This window comes from Salvia miltiorrhiza, chromosome 7 (genome assembly GCF_028751815.1).
Source record: "Salvia miltiorrhiza cultivar Shanhuang (shh) chromosome 7, IMPLAD_Smil_shh, whole genome shotgun sequence".
NCBI classification, from domain to species: domain Eukaryota; kingdom Viridiplantae; phylum Streptophyta; class Magnoliopsida; order Lamiales; family Lamiaceae; genus Salvia; species Salvia miltiorrhiza.
In genome coordinates this window covers 21,509,628-21,527,604 of record NC_080393.1, presented here as the reverse complement: position 1 = coordinate 21,527,604, position 17,977 = coordinate 21,509,628, and positions in this window count along the sequence as shown.

Below are 17,977 nucleotides of genomic sequence, written 5' to 3'. Positions count from 1 at the left end.
CTTCGATATATCAAGAAATCTCCGGGAAAAGGATTGTTTTTTAAAAAAAATGGTCATCTAAAAATTGAAGGGTACTCTGATGCTGATTATGCTGGCTCTAAAATTGATCGGAAATCGACATCTGGATACTGTACTTACTTGGGTGGAAATTTGATAACTTGGAGGAGCAAGAAACAACAAACAGTTGCTAGATCTTCAGCCGAGGCTGAGTATAGAGCTATGGCTCATACTGCAACTGAGATGATTGGTGTGAAGAATCTGCTTGGGGAATTAGGATTCACTTTCAATGAACCATTACCCATGCACTGTGATAACCAAGCAGCTATTTACATTGCTAACAATCCAGTTTTTCATGAACGGACTAAACATATTGAGGTTGACTGCCATTTCATTCGTGAGTGTGTATTGAACCAAACTATTTCTACTCCGTTCACTTCTTCGTCAGATCAAATTGCTGATATCTTCACTAAACCGTTGGGAGGCAAGCGTTTCTCTGAGTTGTGTATCAAGCTGGATATGATTAACATATATGCTCCAGCTTGAGGGGGAGTGTTATGAATAGTAATAAGTATCCCACATTGGTTTAGTGTTCCTAGTTGTGATAGTTCTCTTACATATAAATATGTACTCTCATCTCCAATATAAATACACCTTCCTACTTCTTCTTCTTCAATATGTTTTATATCTTTATTCTCTACAATAATAATAATAATAATAATAATAATAATAATAATAATAATAATAATAATAATAATAATAATAAGTGAAATTTCAGTTTTTAAATGTTGAATAATACCGTTGCCAACCAATGTTTGTTTTGCCATTTTACCGTTGCATTGCAACGGTTAGTTTAGGTAATTTTTTTTTTTTTGTCTTTTTCCATTATCTATAAATACCCCCTTTACTTCATTCACTCCCAAATAGCTCCCAAAATATTCTCTCTACCTCTTGAAAAATTTCTACAAAAATATTTTATTCACAATCATCATTTTCAAGCGTGCTAGAAAATTCTCCCAACTCGTTCAACAATTTTACCAAATTGTTGAAGCTATTGGTGAACCGGAGCCGGAAACCCCTTTTCCTCGAAGAAAGGTGGCAAAGAAGGCGTGTACATTCATCGGGACCGTGAAGCCAAAGCACTGTACGCGGATTATTTTACTGAAAATCCAGTCTACACCGACTCCATTTTCTGGCGCCGATTTTGTATGCGGCGTGCATTGTTTCTGCGCATCGTCAACGCCGTGCAGTCCAATCCGTACATCCAACAACGCACGGATGCACTTGGCAGATCCGGCTTCACACCGTTGCAGAAATGCACGATTGTTATTCACCAACTAGCAAATGGAGGTGCAGCTGACCAGTATGACGAGTATCTACGGATTGCGGAGTTCAATTCGTTGGAGTGCTTGTGCAGATTTTGTCGAATCATCAATCAACTCTTCGGCCTTGAATACTTGAGGAGGCAGACTGCCAAAGGCTTCTAGCAATGCACGAGGAGAAGCACGACTGCCCAAGAATGCTAGGAAATCTCGATTGCATGCACTGGGTGTGAAAGACAACGGTGTGGCAATGAGCATACACTCGAGGCAATCATCCTCGAAGCTGTCGCATCCCAAGATCTATGGATCTGGCACACATTTTTGGGGACTCTTGGTTCAAACGACGACATCAACGTGCTCAACTCATCGACGTTGTTTGACGATCAACTAGAATGAAGGGCTTCGCCGATCACATATCAATTCAACAACTCCTACTACAGGAGTGGGTACTACTTGACCGACAACATCTACCCCAATCAGCCTGTTTTCGTGAAGTGTCCTACACATCCTACGGACGCGAAGAGTAAGAGATTCAAGTTGATGCAAGAAGCGGCTTGCAAGAATATCGAACAAGCTTTCGGTGTGCTTCAAGCTCGTTGGGCAATCATCAAACGACCAGCGCGTCTTTGGAGCAAGGAGGAGTTGAGCGACATCATGTTCACGTGCATCATCTTGCACAATATGATCATCAAAGACGAAGGGTAGCACGTAACGGAATGAGAAGAAGATGTCACCGACGAAGCTTCGAGTGGCTCTGCCGCAGCTCGTCCTTGCACCGGTGATCCACCGAAATTTCGTGCATATATGGCACGACAAGCATCTATGCGAGACGCGGAGATGCATGCTCGCCTTACTTTAGATTTGAAGGAGCACATTTGGTCTCATTTTGGTCCAGTTGAGCCCTAAAAAATTAGTGTAATTTTTATTATTATATTTTAATTAAGTCATTAGTTTTATTTTAATTATTGTAATGTTGAATTTTATTTTTAATGAAAATTTGAAATTTTAAAATAAAAGTGTAGAAATTTGAATTAAATGGAAATGAAGATTTAAGCACCTATGCATTGGAGTAGGGAGTTACTTTTAATGGGGACCACCATTTAAGCACCACTTTAAGCACCTCCCATTGGAAATGCTCTCACAGTTGTGGATGCTATTGATATAAAGCCTAATAACCTTGCACTTAACCTATAGAGTTACTACACTTAGGGTGCATTTACTTTGGTAGTAAAATTTTCATTTGAAAAGGATGGATAAGAAAAGGTGAGATAATATTATATTTTTCTCCTTTTTTATCATGTGTTTACTTTGTTAGAAATAGATGGATAAAAAAATTGAAATGTTGGAAAATATTTTCACACTCTCCCAATAGGATCATATTATCCAACATTTGTGAGAAAATGAGTGAAAATGGGCTGCCCGAATAAATTTTTCAGCCTGACCAGAGAAAATTATCCATCATAGGAAACATGTGAAAATGATGGAAAATATACTTTTTCTAACCTTTTCTATCAAAGTAAACACACCCTTAATGTACAAACTAATTACTCCCTTCATCCCTAAAAATTGGGACCAAATGGAGATGACACGAGTTTTAAGAAAAAAATACGGTAGCTGTATTTGAGTGAAGATTGTGTCCCACACCTTTTGTAAATAGTGAAATGAGAAGTTTATGGGGCCATTTCCAAATAGGGAAAGATTACAATTTTCATGGACGTACCGATACAATAATAAGGTCATAATTTTTAGGGACAGATGTAGTATATTTTATTGGTAACGAATTGCCCTATAATTCATTACCACTAAAATACTACTAAAGTGTAAATACTTTATAGGTCATTTGCAGTTATTTAACTTATTTTATAAGTTAGTGCAAGGGGTTTATTGTTTGTACGTTGAGAGAGATTTTTATTTGATTTAACACACACACACACACACACACACATATATATATATAGGATGTAGTTCTATGGAGACCACTTTTTATATAGAGAATGAAGACCAAATCTTGTGCGTCGATCTTGCTTAATCTAACGGTGATCATTCGTCCATTAATTATTGTAAATTTTCCATATATATTTATTTCCCTAATTACAACTAATCAAATATTTTATTTATGCTCAAATCTCTCCTTCACTGATCCGTCCCTCTCTCCAAACTCACGCTCCCTCTCTCTCTCCCACACGTTCGTAGAAAATACTAATAAACATACTAATATTCGTTGATATGTTCGTAGAAAAACAAACGAACATACTAATGTTCACATAGAAAATACTAATGAACGTACTAATGTTCGTTGCTATGTTCGTAGAAAAATGAATGAACATACTAATGTTCGATGATATATGCGTAGGAAAACAAATGAACAGTGATATGTTCGTAGGAAAATAAATGAACATACTAATGTTCAGCTATCACGTTCATTGACAAATGGTATCACATCAGAAAAGGAATGGAGTATTTCACGGGATTTCATAAACATACCAAATTAATTTAATATCATGGAATTTTATGGTCCCTTGATTCAGATTCATCCAACGGACATGATGTGGTCTCTATTCTCCATCTAAGTAGGTGGTTGCCATAGAAGCTAACCCTATATATATATGGGAGGGCTATTCAAAAAACTCCTCTTAGACTATAAACTATAAACTAATTAAAATGTATGAATTATATGTAGAACACCCATGAATCCGCTGTGTAAATGTATGAATTATGAAAATTAAATTTTTTGCTACCTATGAGATTCGAACTCAAGACCATGAATTATTCCAACAAGGTGATGAACTAACCGTAGATCTTGATGATCCAAGGGCTGAAAATGGTTCCTATTTTATAGTCTAACTTTGATTTTTATTTTAGCCATCTCCTATATATATATATATATATATATATATATATATATATATGATGAAATTGCGATTGATATATAAAAGAAAGAAAAGAAAGTTAACCCTTGAGAGCACAAAGAAGCAAACTAAGGGCCGGGCCTCGTTAAAACCTTAAAAAAGGAAAAAGAGTGCCCGTAAAACCAAAAACGGCATAAAAAGCCGGAGATCGGAAAGGGTGCTTCGAGGACGCCGGCCTAACCATTGCCCCCAAGCACCCCGGTCTCTCCCTAGCCCAAAGAGCATTAAAACGCCAACGAAACATGCTAAAAAAGCCCAGCGCTGCTGCTCCAACCTGAGCAGCCCAGCGCCTTCGTTACACCTCCCGCGCAGATATTAAGGGTGTGTTTGATTTTTACTCTAAATTAAGTGATAATATAATAAGGTATAAATTTATTACTCCTTCCATCCACAAAATATTTGTCACATCTCAGATGACACGAGTTTTAATAAAATGTGAGAGAAGTTGTTAGTGGAATGAGGGTCCCACTCTAAATATGAGTGGAGATGTGTGGACCCTACTACTATAAAATGGAAGTGATAAATTTTTTGTGGACGGACCAAAAAGAAAATTGTGATAAATTTATTGTGGACGGAAGGAGTATTTAAAAAGGGGATCACGTTTTTATATTTTATTATTTTCAACCACAATATATTTATGTAATTTTTTGTAAATCGATATAAAATTATAACATCAGCCCTCAGGTATAATTGCACTTTGACCAAGGAAAAAGCATTGCTCGAAATTTAATAGAACTGTTCAAAAATTTTTATTATATCAAAATATACAATAATAAATAGAGCCCTAGTGAGCACCTTAAAAGGGCTCTTAGGTGATTCCCACCACTTAAAAGTCAATGCCTCACAGTGGGAATTTCTAATTTTAGTTTTTATTTTTTTCTTTATTTTAAATATATTTTTAAATTAAGTTAAATAATTAAAATAACAACAAAAATTTCATTAAAATTAAAAATTCAACTTTACATTAATGAAAATAAAAATTACTATTTAGGCTTTAATTTTTTTTGAAAAAAATAAAAAATCGATAAGAAAGAGAAAAAAAAATTGTAGTAAAAGAAAAAAATGGTTAATTGCCCATAAAATACTGAATTTTCATCTAATTCTGGTTTTGCATACAAACTTTGAACCGTGGCTTGATAATTACTAAACTTTTGATTTTATCTGATTTTGCTACTAATTCAAATTCTGGCCAAATTTCAAGCTAATATGGCCTGTCAATATTTGACGTGGCGTATTTATTCTTGCGTGGCAATTAGTTGGCAAAATAATATTTTTTATTTAATTTTTTATCGATAAAAAAGAACAGAAATCAAATAACTCAAATTGTCAGTGACTTAATATATCAACTCAAATAATAATTTTTTTAAATTGAATAAATTCAATAATAGTAAGGGAATTTTTCGAATGTAAGTGTATCAGCCAAAAAATATTTTAATTATCAATAAATAAATATATCCAATCAAATTAAAAAAATAAAAAAAGAACACAAAAAAATGACTCAAATTTGTTTTTTTTCAAATTTTTTTCATGCAAATAACATGTACTACAAATCAAATTAATCAACTCGTTTGAGTTTTTGGGTGCTGAACATAAGGAGATTCATCCCTTAAACACAATTTCATCCAATGCTTCTTATTTCAACGATCTAAATTTGCTTTCTTTGAATTTTTCTTGAAATTTCTTTACCATTATTGAATTTATTCAATTAATTAATTCAACTAAAAAAATATTATTTGATTTGATATATTAAGTTATTGATAATGTGGATTATTTTCTTTGTGTTATTTTTTATTAATAAAAAATTAAATAAAAAAAATATTATTTTGCCAACTTATTGCCACACAAGAATAAATACACCACATCAAATATTGGCACGCCATATTTAGGGATGTCAATCGGGTCAACCCATAGGGTTTCAGGACAGTCCTATCGGGTTCCGGGTTAATCGGGTGCGGGCTAATCGGACTGGGGATTTTTTCGAGTTATAAATCTTCAACTCTAACCCTAAACGTTTGGGTTTCGGGCTAGCCCATCGGGCTAATCGGCTTAAAGGCGTAAAAATAAAATAATCATTTATATTTTGTTATTTTTAATGATCTAATGTATAATGTATAAAATATACATAGAAATCAAAGATATAAATTATATAGCAAGCATTAAATGCAAAAATATGAGATATTGTAAAAAACATCAAGACTACATAGCATATAAAATAAGTTGGTAACAATAAAATGTTCAATTTTGTTAAAATAATAATAATAAATATCCAACAATAGTATGAACTCATAGAACCAAAGCGTCTCAAAAATACAGAAAAGTGAAATGTTGAGATTTTATAATATTTTATCTTTTTTTTATATCTAAATATTCTATGTTAAGTACTCGGGTTTCGGGCTAGTCCATCGGTTTAGTCGGGTCGACCCTATCGGGTGCCGGGCTAATCGGGTTGTAACTTTTATCGGGTTGAAAATATTCAATCCTAACCCTCTCGGATGGCGGGTTAATCTGGTCAGTCCACGGGTTTCGGGCTAGATTGACATCTCTAGCCATATTAGCCTAGAATTTGGCCGAAATTTGGATTAGTAGCAAAATAAGATAAAATCAAAAGTTTAATAATTAGTAAAATCAAAAGTTTAATAATTAGTAAAGTTTGTGTGAAAATTAAAATTGGATGAAAGTTCAGAATTTTATGAGCAATGAACCCAAGAAAAAAAAATATTAGTAAAAGAAAAACAAAACGAATACAGCTAATTCTTGTATTGGATGTTGTTCCCACGCTACTTTCTCACTTCTCCCCGCACAATATTCTTAAATTTTCATTACACCTCAAAACAAATGCACACTAAAGTCCTTTCTTATAAAACAAACAATGTCGACGTGAAATCGTGTAATATTAATGTTATGCTAGTAGTAAATAATAACATACCAATATATCATGCTAATATTTTTTTAACAAACTAATAACATTAAATAGAAAAATTTAAAGATCGCGTCACAGCATGGTAATCTTGGTTAGCTTGGTTTGACTGAAATGCCTTAGGAAGGAAAAGTAATTTAATTCAATTTGAAAAAGAAAAAAAGGAAAAATAATTTAATTAAGAAAAAAGAAGAGAATCCAAAAAAAATTATGCCTCAGCTTTAAATGGAAAAAAGAATTGTTGGTAAGTGGAGCGCGAGATTGTATTGTCTCGATAATTAACGACAGAGGGCTCCGCTTCCTCATGTGGTCCCCACCTGCCTCCTCGAGCAAACACAGTCCACGCCTTTCAACCTTACTACGGAGTGACACGTGTCTCCCGCACGTGCTGCTGGATTGGTGGCTTCGACTCCCAAAGATAGTACTAGTATCATATACTGATATACCCCGAATTCAAAATTAGTACTAGTAAATTTAAAATCTTCTATATTCTCATACAAGTTAAAAAAAAAAAAATACATATTACAATATTTTGATACTTAATAAAAAAAATGGTTGCAATATTTGGACATAGACTGAGATATCTATGGTACTGTGTGTGTTTTTTATATATGTGTTCAATTGATTTATTTAGTAAATAAGATCAATGCTTATGTATCTACTACTTATGAAAACAGATAATTAGTATATATATATATATAGGGGGCCGCTCCAATGAGACCCCCTAATTTTAGTGAGATCTAAGGCACGATCTGGTGCGTTTATTTTATCAATCATATGGCTGATATTGTATCTGGAGGGTGATTTTTTTTTGCAGGGTTCGAATCCTGGAGGGAGCAGAATATTTTAAATTTTGTTATTCATCAGTATATACTGCATTGTTCATCAGTATATACGGCCCTGTTCATCAGTATATATGTCTTATTCATTACGAATTTTTTAAATTTTATTTTTCATCAGTAAATACATCTTGTTCATTAGATATACGTTTTGTTCATTAGTATTATATGTGTTATTCATTGTACTCATGTTACACGAAAAATAGGGGGTCTCACTGGAGCGCTATATATATATAGGGGAGGGCTACAGTAAAAACACTTCTTAAAATATAAATATAAATGTTTTTTAATGTACGAATTTTATCCAACAGTGTTACGAATTCATCCAACATGGTTACGAATTGTGAAAAATAAATTTTTGCTACCTTTGGGATTCGAACCCAGGACCACGAATTCATCCAAAAGGGTTACGAATCAACCGTAGATCTTGACGATCTAAGGGTTGAAAATCATTTATATTTTATACACTTAAGAGTGTTTTTATTCTAGCCCTCCCCTATATATATATATATATATATATATATATATATATATATATATATATATATTTATCATATTCTGGTGTCTCAACGAAGTTTTACTGCTTTAATTTGTTTCTTCTTTTTATATCAGAATTTTATTTGACATGTCAAAATATATAAGACAATGCTCGTGACTTGTCATTCCAAAATCCAAATCCAAACGGCCATGAAGCTTTAAGATGTACTCCCTCCGTCCCAATAAAAGTGGCCACATTTCCTTTTTGGGTGTCTCACTAAAAGTGGCTACTTTCTAAAAATGGCAAAAATTTACTTTAATTAAGTCAACAATTACTCACTAATTTGGTCAACAATTGTAGGCCACTTTCTAAAAATGCCAAAATTACTCACTAATTTGGTCAACAATTGTAGGCAACTTTTTAAAAATTACTCACTAATTTTGGTGGGTCACACTCAATTAAAACATAACAATCCATTTCTTAATCTCCGTGCCCAAAAAAAAGTGGCCACTTTTATTGGGACGGAGGGAGTAATTTATATCGAAGTTATATTCAAAATTAGTTAGCAAAATTTAGTGCGAGTGTGGAGCAGTTTCTGCATGGCGAATTATCTTTTCAAAAACTCCATTTTATGATCTCAAAAAAGAAGATACGGCCTGTTAGCAGTGGCGGATCCAGGGGGCTAGGGGGGCTTCAGCCCCCTCCCAATTTTTATGGTTTTTTTATAATATATATATATATATATATATATTCTTATTATTTTGTTTTATATCTATATATGTGTATATAAATAGAAAAATACAAGAAAAAATATAGTAATACATTATTTATAGTATCCAACTATCCATATTAATTGCTCAACACATTGAGTTGTTACATTTATATTATTTTTATCATTTTTTCTTTCTTAGCTAATTTTTAATGTTAAATTTGAGTCAATTCTAAAGGTAAAAGTAAAATTACTAATTACTAACAATGAAAATTAGTTTATTTGTTTAGAAGATGAAACAATTTTTTTTTAAAGAAAAATGAATAAAAGTACGTCTTTATATGCTTTCAATCTACTTGATGTTGAATTAATTGAATTGCGAACAATTATCTTATTATATTAAGTGATTGTTGAAAAAATGCATGAAAATGAAGTGTACGGAATGCTCAAAAAAATTTGCTCCGGGGGCGGGACCCCCGTGTAAATATTTTCAAGCACCGTAGTCCAATAGATTCAGCCCCCCCTAACATTGAATCCTAGATCCGCCCCTGCCTGTTAGAGATTATAGTTGTCATTTATATATATTTGTTCGTTGATACCAAACGTGAAGTGATACCGTTCTGCTGACGAATTTTACTTAGAAATTTTCTTGGAGATAAGAAATTTTCTTGGAAATTTTCTTGAATCTTGAGGATCTTTGTTTCCTTTCTTGAGTGTTTTTCGAAGAAGATCTGTGTATATCTTTTGGTTTGGCTTGCAAGGCTTTAAAGATGAGTCCTCATTCAAGAAGGAAACTTAGGGTTTCACCTCTATATAAGCTAATCTTCTCCAAGCAGCTAGGGTTGGTTTTTTCGTGCATTTATTCAAGCAGTTGGTGGGCAGCACGTTTTTGGGAGTAAGAACATCTTTCTTGGAGTGTATGTTCTGTTTCTTATTACTTTGCATTTAATCTTGTTGGTAGCAAAGTTTCTGTTAGTTTATTTCCTTCGTGAGTTGGTGTTTGAATGTAAGGGAGTAAGTGTGTTCTTTGTGGTTCACACTTAGAGAGTTAGTATTATCTAACTTTCAACGTTTTACCAGTGTTGAGGTTTTGGGAAATTATAGAGACATAGAAGGTTGAGTCGTTGTAAGTCCTGCTGTAATTTAATCTCTCATAGTGGATCATTTTCCCTTGGCAAGGCCTCGTAGACGTAGGTGTTCTATCACCGAACTGGGTTACCATATCGTGTGTTCAAGCTTATTTCTCTATTTGTTATCTGCTGTGATTTGGTATCTCGTCTGGTACTAATTAACTTGGGTATCTACGAGATTTTATATATGTGTATTTGGATAGGCAATTGGTCTTTCAATTGGTATCAAAGCAGGTCACCCAAATTATCGGTGTTGATCATGTGATTATGCTTCCTATCCTATTGCTCTTTTCGTGTGTTCAATGACGATCCACAGAGTAGGATGGTGTGTTTCCAATGGCACTGAAGGACATGAAAGGCCCAGAAAAAAGCTGACGAGTGAAGTGTTCGCTGCTACAGATGCTGATAATGCTGATACAGAAGGTGATACTGTTGCACTTACTGCCAGAAAAGATGAGATACAGGCTTTGGCAACTGACTCAGCCATCAATGCAGAAGATACTGACAGTGATACCGACGAACCTGCTGAAGTTTATCTGGCTAGAAATTATGAAATTATGCATAAAAAGTGTGTGGATGTTCTGGAGTTAAACAAGTCTTTATCATCTCAGCTCTCTGATGTTACCAAAGAACGTGATGAACTGAAGTTGCTGGTGGATAAACTACAAAGTGATGCTACATTCAACACCAAGCCATGGATCTTAAAGTAAAAGAGTTGGAACATCATCAAAAGCTTATGAAGATGATGATTTCAGGTACGAAGAAACTTGATCGTGTTTTGGAAATTGGTCAAAGTTCCAAAAACAAGGCTGGTCTTTGTTATGAGAGTCATCAAGGGAAACCTACGGATGCCTACAATCATAACACGTTCGTTCTTGCCAAAGAGAAAGAAAAAGGCAAGCAAGATGAAGTCAAATCACATGGTCAGAAAAATAAGTTGGTTGAACATTCTGTCAACATAGAAGACTCAGACTCACTCTCAGAATCCACAGCCTGTGTCAAATCGGCAGGTTCGGTACGCTTCTCATCATGGGAATAATTCATTCGCTCCTATTTGTCATTATTGTGGTCGTCGTGGGCACATCAAACCTCGTTGCAGATTTTATCTCGATGATAGAAGAAAGATGACGAATACAAGAATTTATCAATCTAATAAAGTTCTTATTACTCGAGGACGTTGCAAGGAGGGCATTGGTTGTTCTAGAGAAAAGATTAGTCAACCTCATATTAAGTCTCAATTTCATAGATCGTCTTATAAATGGGAGAAGAATAGGAGAAAATTTCATAAGAAGTGGGTACAGAAGTCGGTACTTGTTCCTGTAACTGCTGGAACTAATGGAGAAATCATATCTCAACGTATAGTTGTTGCTGCCCCTAAAGAATATGTTACAGCAACTGTTCCAGTCACTTCCCTTGTCACTCATAAGTCACTTGATCCCTCCTTAAAGTATTCCTTCAAAGCATGTTCTTTAAGATGTTCTTTCATAAGAATGCATCAATCTCCTGTTAGAGATCTGTTTCGCAGCTCCATATCTTTTGCAACAATGTGGAGAGAAGTTTGGAGTAAGGGGGAGTGTGGTCTGGTAGCTGTTGATGCTGTTACTGATGCTGCTGTTGTTGTTATTGTTGGTTGGTACTTGGTCATATGGACCAGGTTGGTAAACGTGCTGATATTTGCCGAAGCTGACTTTAATGATTTTTGCATCTATTTTCGTATGGATCATTGCCATTTATTGAGACAAAAAGGGGAAGAAGATGTTACTTGATGTTTGGTTATCTTGGTTGTTGCTGCTACTCTGTTAACATGTTCATTTGAGGGAGAGTTTATTAAGTAAAGGAGAGCTTTCCGTATATTGTTGTTCGTTCAAGTGTTGAAGCAATAATATATGTTTTGTCTATATAAATGCCAAAGGGGGAGAATATTAGAGATTATATTTGTTCGTTGATACCAAACGTGATACCAGAAGTGATACCGCTCTGCTGACGAATTTTACTTAGAAATTCTCTTGGAGATAAGATCATATCTTGAGGATCTTCGTTTCCTTTTTTGTGTGTTTTTCGAAGAAGATCAATGTATATCTTTTGGTTTGGCTTGCAAGGCTTGAGTCCTTATTCAAGAAGGAAACTTAGGGTTTCACCTCTATATAAGCTAATCTTCTCCAAGCAGCTAGGGTTGGCTTTTTCGTGCATTTATTCAAGCAGTTGGTGGGCAGCATGTTTTTGGGAGTAAGAACATCTTTTTTGGAGTGTATGTTCTGTTTCTTATTACTTTGCATTTAATCTTATTGGTAGCAAAGTATCTGTTAGTGTATTTCTTTCGTGACTTGGTGTTTGAATTGTAAGGGAGTAAGTGTGTTCGTCGAGATTCACACTTAGAGAGTTAGTATTATCTAGCTTTCAACGTTTTACTAATGTTGAGGTTTTGGAAAATTATAAAGGCATAGAAGGTTGAGTTGATGTAAGTCCTGTTGTAATTTAATCTCTCATAGTGGATCGTTTTCCCTGGGCAAGGCCCCCCAGGCCCAGACGTAGGTGTTCTATCACCGAACTGGGTTATCATATCGTATGTTCAAGCTTATTATTATTATTATTATTATTATTATTATTATTATTATTATTATTATTATTATTATTATTATTATTATTATTATTATTATTATTATTATTATTATTATTATTATTATTATTTCGCCCTTCGGGGATTTTTTTTAGACGAGTACTCATTTTCCCTTTTTAAAGTTTTTCCCTATGAGTTTTCCTTAAAAAAAGTTTTAATGAGACTCGGCCCTTAGTATGCTTCTTTGTGCTTTCAAGGGTTCTTTAAGTTTTTTTCTTTCTTATTAAAATTCCAATTTAATTAATTGATTAATTTATTTTAAGCAAATCATAATTTAATTATTAGAACATGAATCATACTCTAGGGTAATAATAATAATAATAATAATAATAATAATAATAATAATAATAATAATAATAATAATAATAATAATAATAATAATAATAATTATAATTATTATTATTATTATTATTATTATTATAAATAAATCTTAATTAAATTTTAGAGCTATAAATCACACTTTGTTTGTATATCATTACTCCATTCGTCCACAAAGTAGTCAATTTTTGTCATTTTAGGATGTCATCAGAACAGGATCTCACGAAAAATAGCAATCTCACTGGAACCTAAGCTAGAATAAAAACACTCTTAAGTGTATAAAATATAAATGATTTTCAGCCCTTAGATCATCAAGATCTACGGTTGATTCGTAACCCTGTTGGATGAATTCGTGGTCCTGAGTTCGAATCCCAAAGGTAACAAAAATTTATTTTTCGTAATTCGTAACTCTGTTGGATAAATTCATACGTGTTCTACATAAAATTCGTACATTAAGGAACGTTTATATTTTATACACTTAAGAGTGTTTTTATTCTAGCTCACCCCTATATATATATATATATATATATATATATATATATATATAAACTTTTAATGCTACAGTATTTATTTTTCATTCTTTTTTTGAATTAGTGAGTTATAGAATCGTGAAATCTTATAAAATTAAAGGTAAAATTATAAAAATAGCCATTCTTTTTTAAATCTTTGCGACTATTTTTTATTTCTACAATATTAAAATGATTATTCTATCAGAGTGGATAAAATTATGTAATATAGTTTGCATCTATTATATAATAGGATTAAGCCTTAGCCTATGTGGCATATCTAAAATCTCACCATTTCAAAATTTTCCATATATAATCTTCATCATTTATTAATTAATTAACTATTACATTCTATATAAAGATTCATTAATCATAATAAATATAACTAATAATAAATGTATATATATAATAATATTAACATTACATATAATCTAAATTAATAAATTTTATTATTTATTTTTTCTAGATAAAAATTAGATTTATATGTCTGATAAGAAAAAAATTATAATCTATATACGATAAATTATTTTAATTGAATGTTAGTGATTAGATGTATATTTGTTATTAATTTTATATTTCTCAATAGCGTACATATTATATGTATATGTTGCAATATATTATATTGTGTGTGTGTGTATATATATATATATAATATTTATATTCTTAATAATTTTCAATAAAATTAATTTTAAATTAAGTTTGAATTGAGACATGTACATATATGTAAATTATAAACGGGTCCGGTCATTGATTTACATGTTTGCATAATAAGGCACAAATTCTATAAACTGATTAATTTAAAACAAAATCTTATTTTATGTCTATCAAAATAATTAAAATTTTATTTTTATTTTTTATAAAATAAATCCATACATTTTATTTATATAGGGAAGAAAAATATATTTTTCGTTTCTGCAAACTTTATTTGTTTCTGTTCGTCCATTACTATAATAATAATAATAATAATAATAATAATAATAATAATAATAATAATAATAATAATAATAATAATAATAATAATAATAATAATAATAATAATAATAATAAATTCTATAATACGATTAGACCTTAGCCTACGTGGCAGGCCTCAAATTCTTTCTTTTCAATCTCAATCTCCAACGTGGCATTTGAGAATCCAATCTATATATTCTCATTCTCACTTTTAAAACAAAAGTCACGCCTCCCTCTTCCTCACGCCTGCCTCTTCCTCACCCCATCGCCATCGTCCCTGAATCCGGTCGGCGTCGTCTCCCCCGTCACTGTCTCTCTCTTCTCTCAATCATTTTCTCTCTCTAAAGTCGATAATTCCTTAGTTAAATTCTATAATTGCATACCTAGATTTTTAGCTATAAATTCCTTAGTTAATAATGATTTACGCTTCATCGTGTTTTTTCAGCCAACACAAGGTACTTTTGTTCTTTTTTTGCTGTGTTTAGGGAGCAAAGCAAACCTTTTGCTGTGTAATTTTAGTGCTTCGTATTTGAATAAAATTTGTTTCTGACTTGTGAAAGATATGTTATAAGCCTTTCGACGGAATATGTAAATTACAGTTGATTGGGTCCATATAATACCATTTTGAGTTGCTAGAGTAAAGCTTAAAGAGCAGAGTTGCCATAGCAGAGCTGCCAGAGCCAGAGCAGAGCTTCCAGAGCAGAGGGTCAGAGCCACGTTGCTAGAGCAGAGATGCCAGAGCAGAGCTAGCCAGAGCAGAGATGCCAGAGCCAGTGCTAACCAGAGCAGAGTTGCCAGAGCAGAGCTGACAGAGCTAGAGCTAACCAGAGCAGAGGGCCAGAGCCAAGTTGCCAGAGCAGAGATGTCAGAGCAGAGATTCCAGAGCTAAGTCATTAAAGTCAGAGCCAGATCCAGAGTCAGAGCTAAGTCATTAGAGTCAGAGCCAGAGCCAAATCGCCAGATCCAGAGTCAGAGCTAAGCTATTGGAGCCAGAGCGCGGAGCCACACGCTAGAGACAATTCGCCAGAAGGCGGAGCTACTTAGCATAGCGGAGCCAAAGAGTAGAGGTCTGCCCCAAGGAAGAAAATCCAGAGCTACTAGACAGAGCGGGATGATAAGGACAGAATCCAGCTCTGTAATTAGGGGACAACGACCTGACAAGTTATAATCTAATAATAGCCTTAATTAGTTTAATGACGAGCATGCGGAATAGATGACCAGACGAATTTACTACTTTACCCCGACTGTAATGCCTATAAATACCTACGATGATGAAATAAAGCACACGCTCTCTCTTTTACTACTTTAAGAACTCTTCTCTTTCCTTTCTCTCTAGAGTTTGAACTAATAAAATTACATATATAAATAAAATATCTAAATTGTTAGAATTATGTTTGTTAGATAGTTGACAATTGGAGTCATGGTTGAATATAATTTCATATTTGATGATGCTCTCTCAAACTCTAGATGAGATGATGCTCAAAACTCCAGACGAGATGACGCTCTTTCAAGTTTTAAACGAGATGATTCTCTTTCAAGTTTCAGACAAGATGATGCTCAGAAGTTAGAGGTGATCTGTCAAGTTTGCGACGAGCTGATGCCCACAACTTGGTTGGTCTTAAAACTCCAAATGATACGATGTTCGATAAATCAGTTATGGTCTTTTAAATATCAGGCGAGATTATTTTCATAATTAGTTATGCTTTTAGAAGTTCGGAATTATATGATACCTATGTCAAATTTATATGTATTTCTACTCTTTTTTTTTCTTACGCGTCAACTTTTTATAAAATTTCATATGAAAATTAATGGGTATTTTTATGATCTCAACAAAATTAATAATTTAATTGCTAAAAGTTGTTGACATTAATATAATTTAAAATGTATTACTAATTTAATTTAATTTAATTAATTATATAAATAATTTACATAAAAAATTATTTTATATAATTATCATAAAAATAATATAAAATATATAAATTACAAGAAAATATGTACCCGTCGAATTTCGACGGGTAATACACTAGTTGATTATAACATGATTACATATTTATTGTTACAAGCAAATCCGATGAGTTTAACAAGTGTGTGCGAGTCCTTGGATTGAGAATTTTTCTGGATTATATGATTGAAACTGAGATTACGGAAGCCAATTACGCTAGAATACAATATGAATGCATAATAATTTTGAAAGAATGAATGTATAGATAGATATAATTATTTAATTAACTATAGCTAATATTGAGACCAATGTCACTTTCGCCAACGTAAATAAATGATTTAAGAATTGATTAATTTGGTATATATATATGTGGTACGATCTTCGGCCACAACTTTAGAAAACTTGTGAATTCCAATAAATTAACAAAGTCAATATGTTAGAATCGATGAAAATAGTGTTCCGTAGTTCCAAAGAAGGTATACGGTTGGAACTCAAAAAAGAAAAAGACAATATAGAGTTGGAAGAGTGCCGATCATATTCATATTTCCAATAACGTTCCAAAGAAAATATGTTAAAGCTAGAAATTGCAATTGTCGGTTGCAGAGGATATGTGCTGCTTTTTTCTTTTTCTTTTCTTCTACTTCTTCTTCTTCTTTTTATTTTTGATTTTCTTTATAGTTTGAGATATACACCGTTGTTATTATTGGATGCACCCAAAATTTATCTCGACTTAAATAAAAAAATGTTATTGGAACTTGTACGCACGGCGGCATGGGTATATGACCTAGTAGTACAGTGCTACGTGTTGCATAAATTGCATCTACGTACATTTTTAGGTTCTGTTTTAACCCTCCTTAGGTACGTCGGATAAAGTTTTTTTTTTTTTTTTGAGGAAACGTCGGATAAAGTTTCCATCACATTTTATTGAGTGAAAATTTAAAATGCTCTATTAACTAAATTATGCGTGAAAAATATTTTTTTTATAAACATAAGTATTATATATTTATTTTTTAAATACTATTTAATTTGATGAGTTTGTTTGATTTTTTGTGAAATTCTTATATATTTGACTGATTTGACAACTATCAATTATAAAAGTCAACGATTTAATAACTATCAGTCAAGAGTATATATGATCGGTAGGTGGCTAGATCATGTGTCCGCCCGGGTGGACACATGATCTAGCCACCCACCGATCATATGTACTATTGACTGATAGCTGTCAAATCATTGACTTTTATGACTAATAGCCGTCAAATCGGTCAAATATGTAAGACTTTCACAAAAAAACAAGCAAACCCATCTACATCAAATGGTAAAATAGGTACTACACATAATTTGG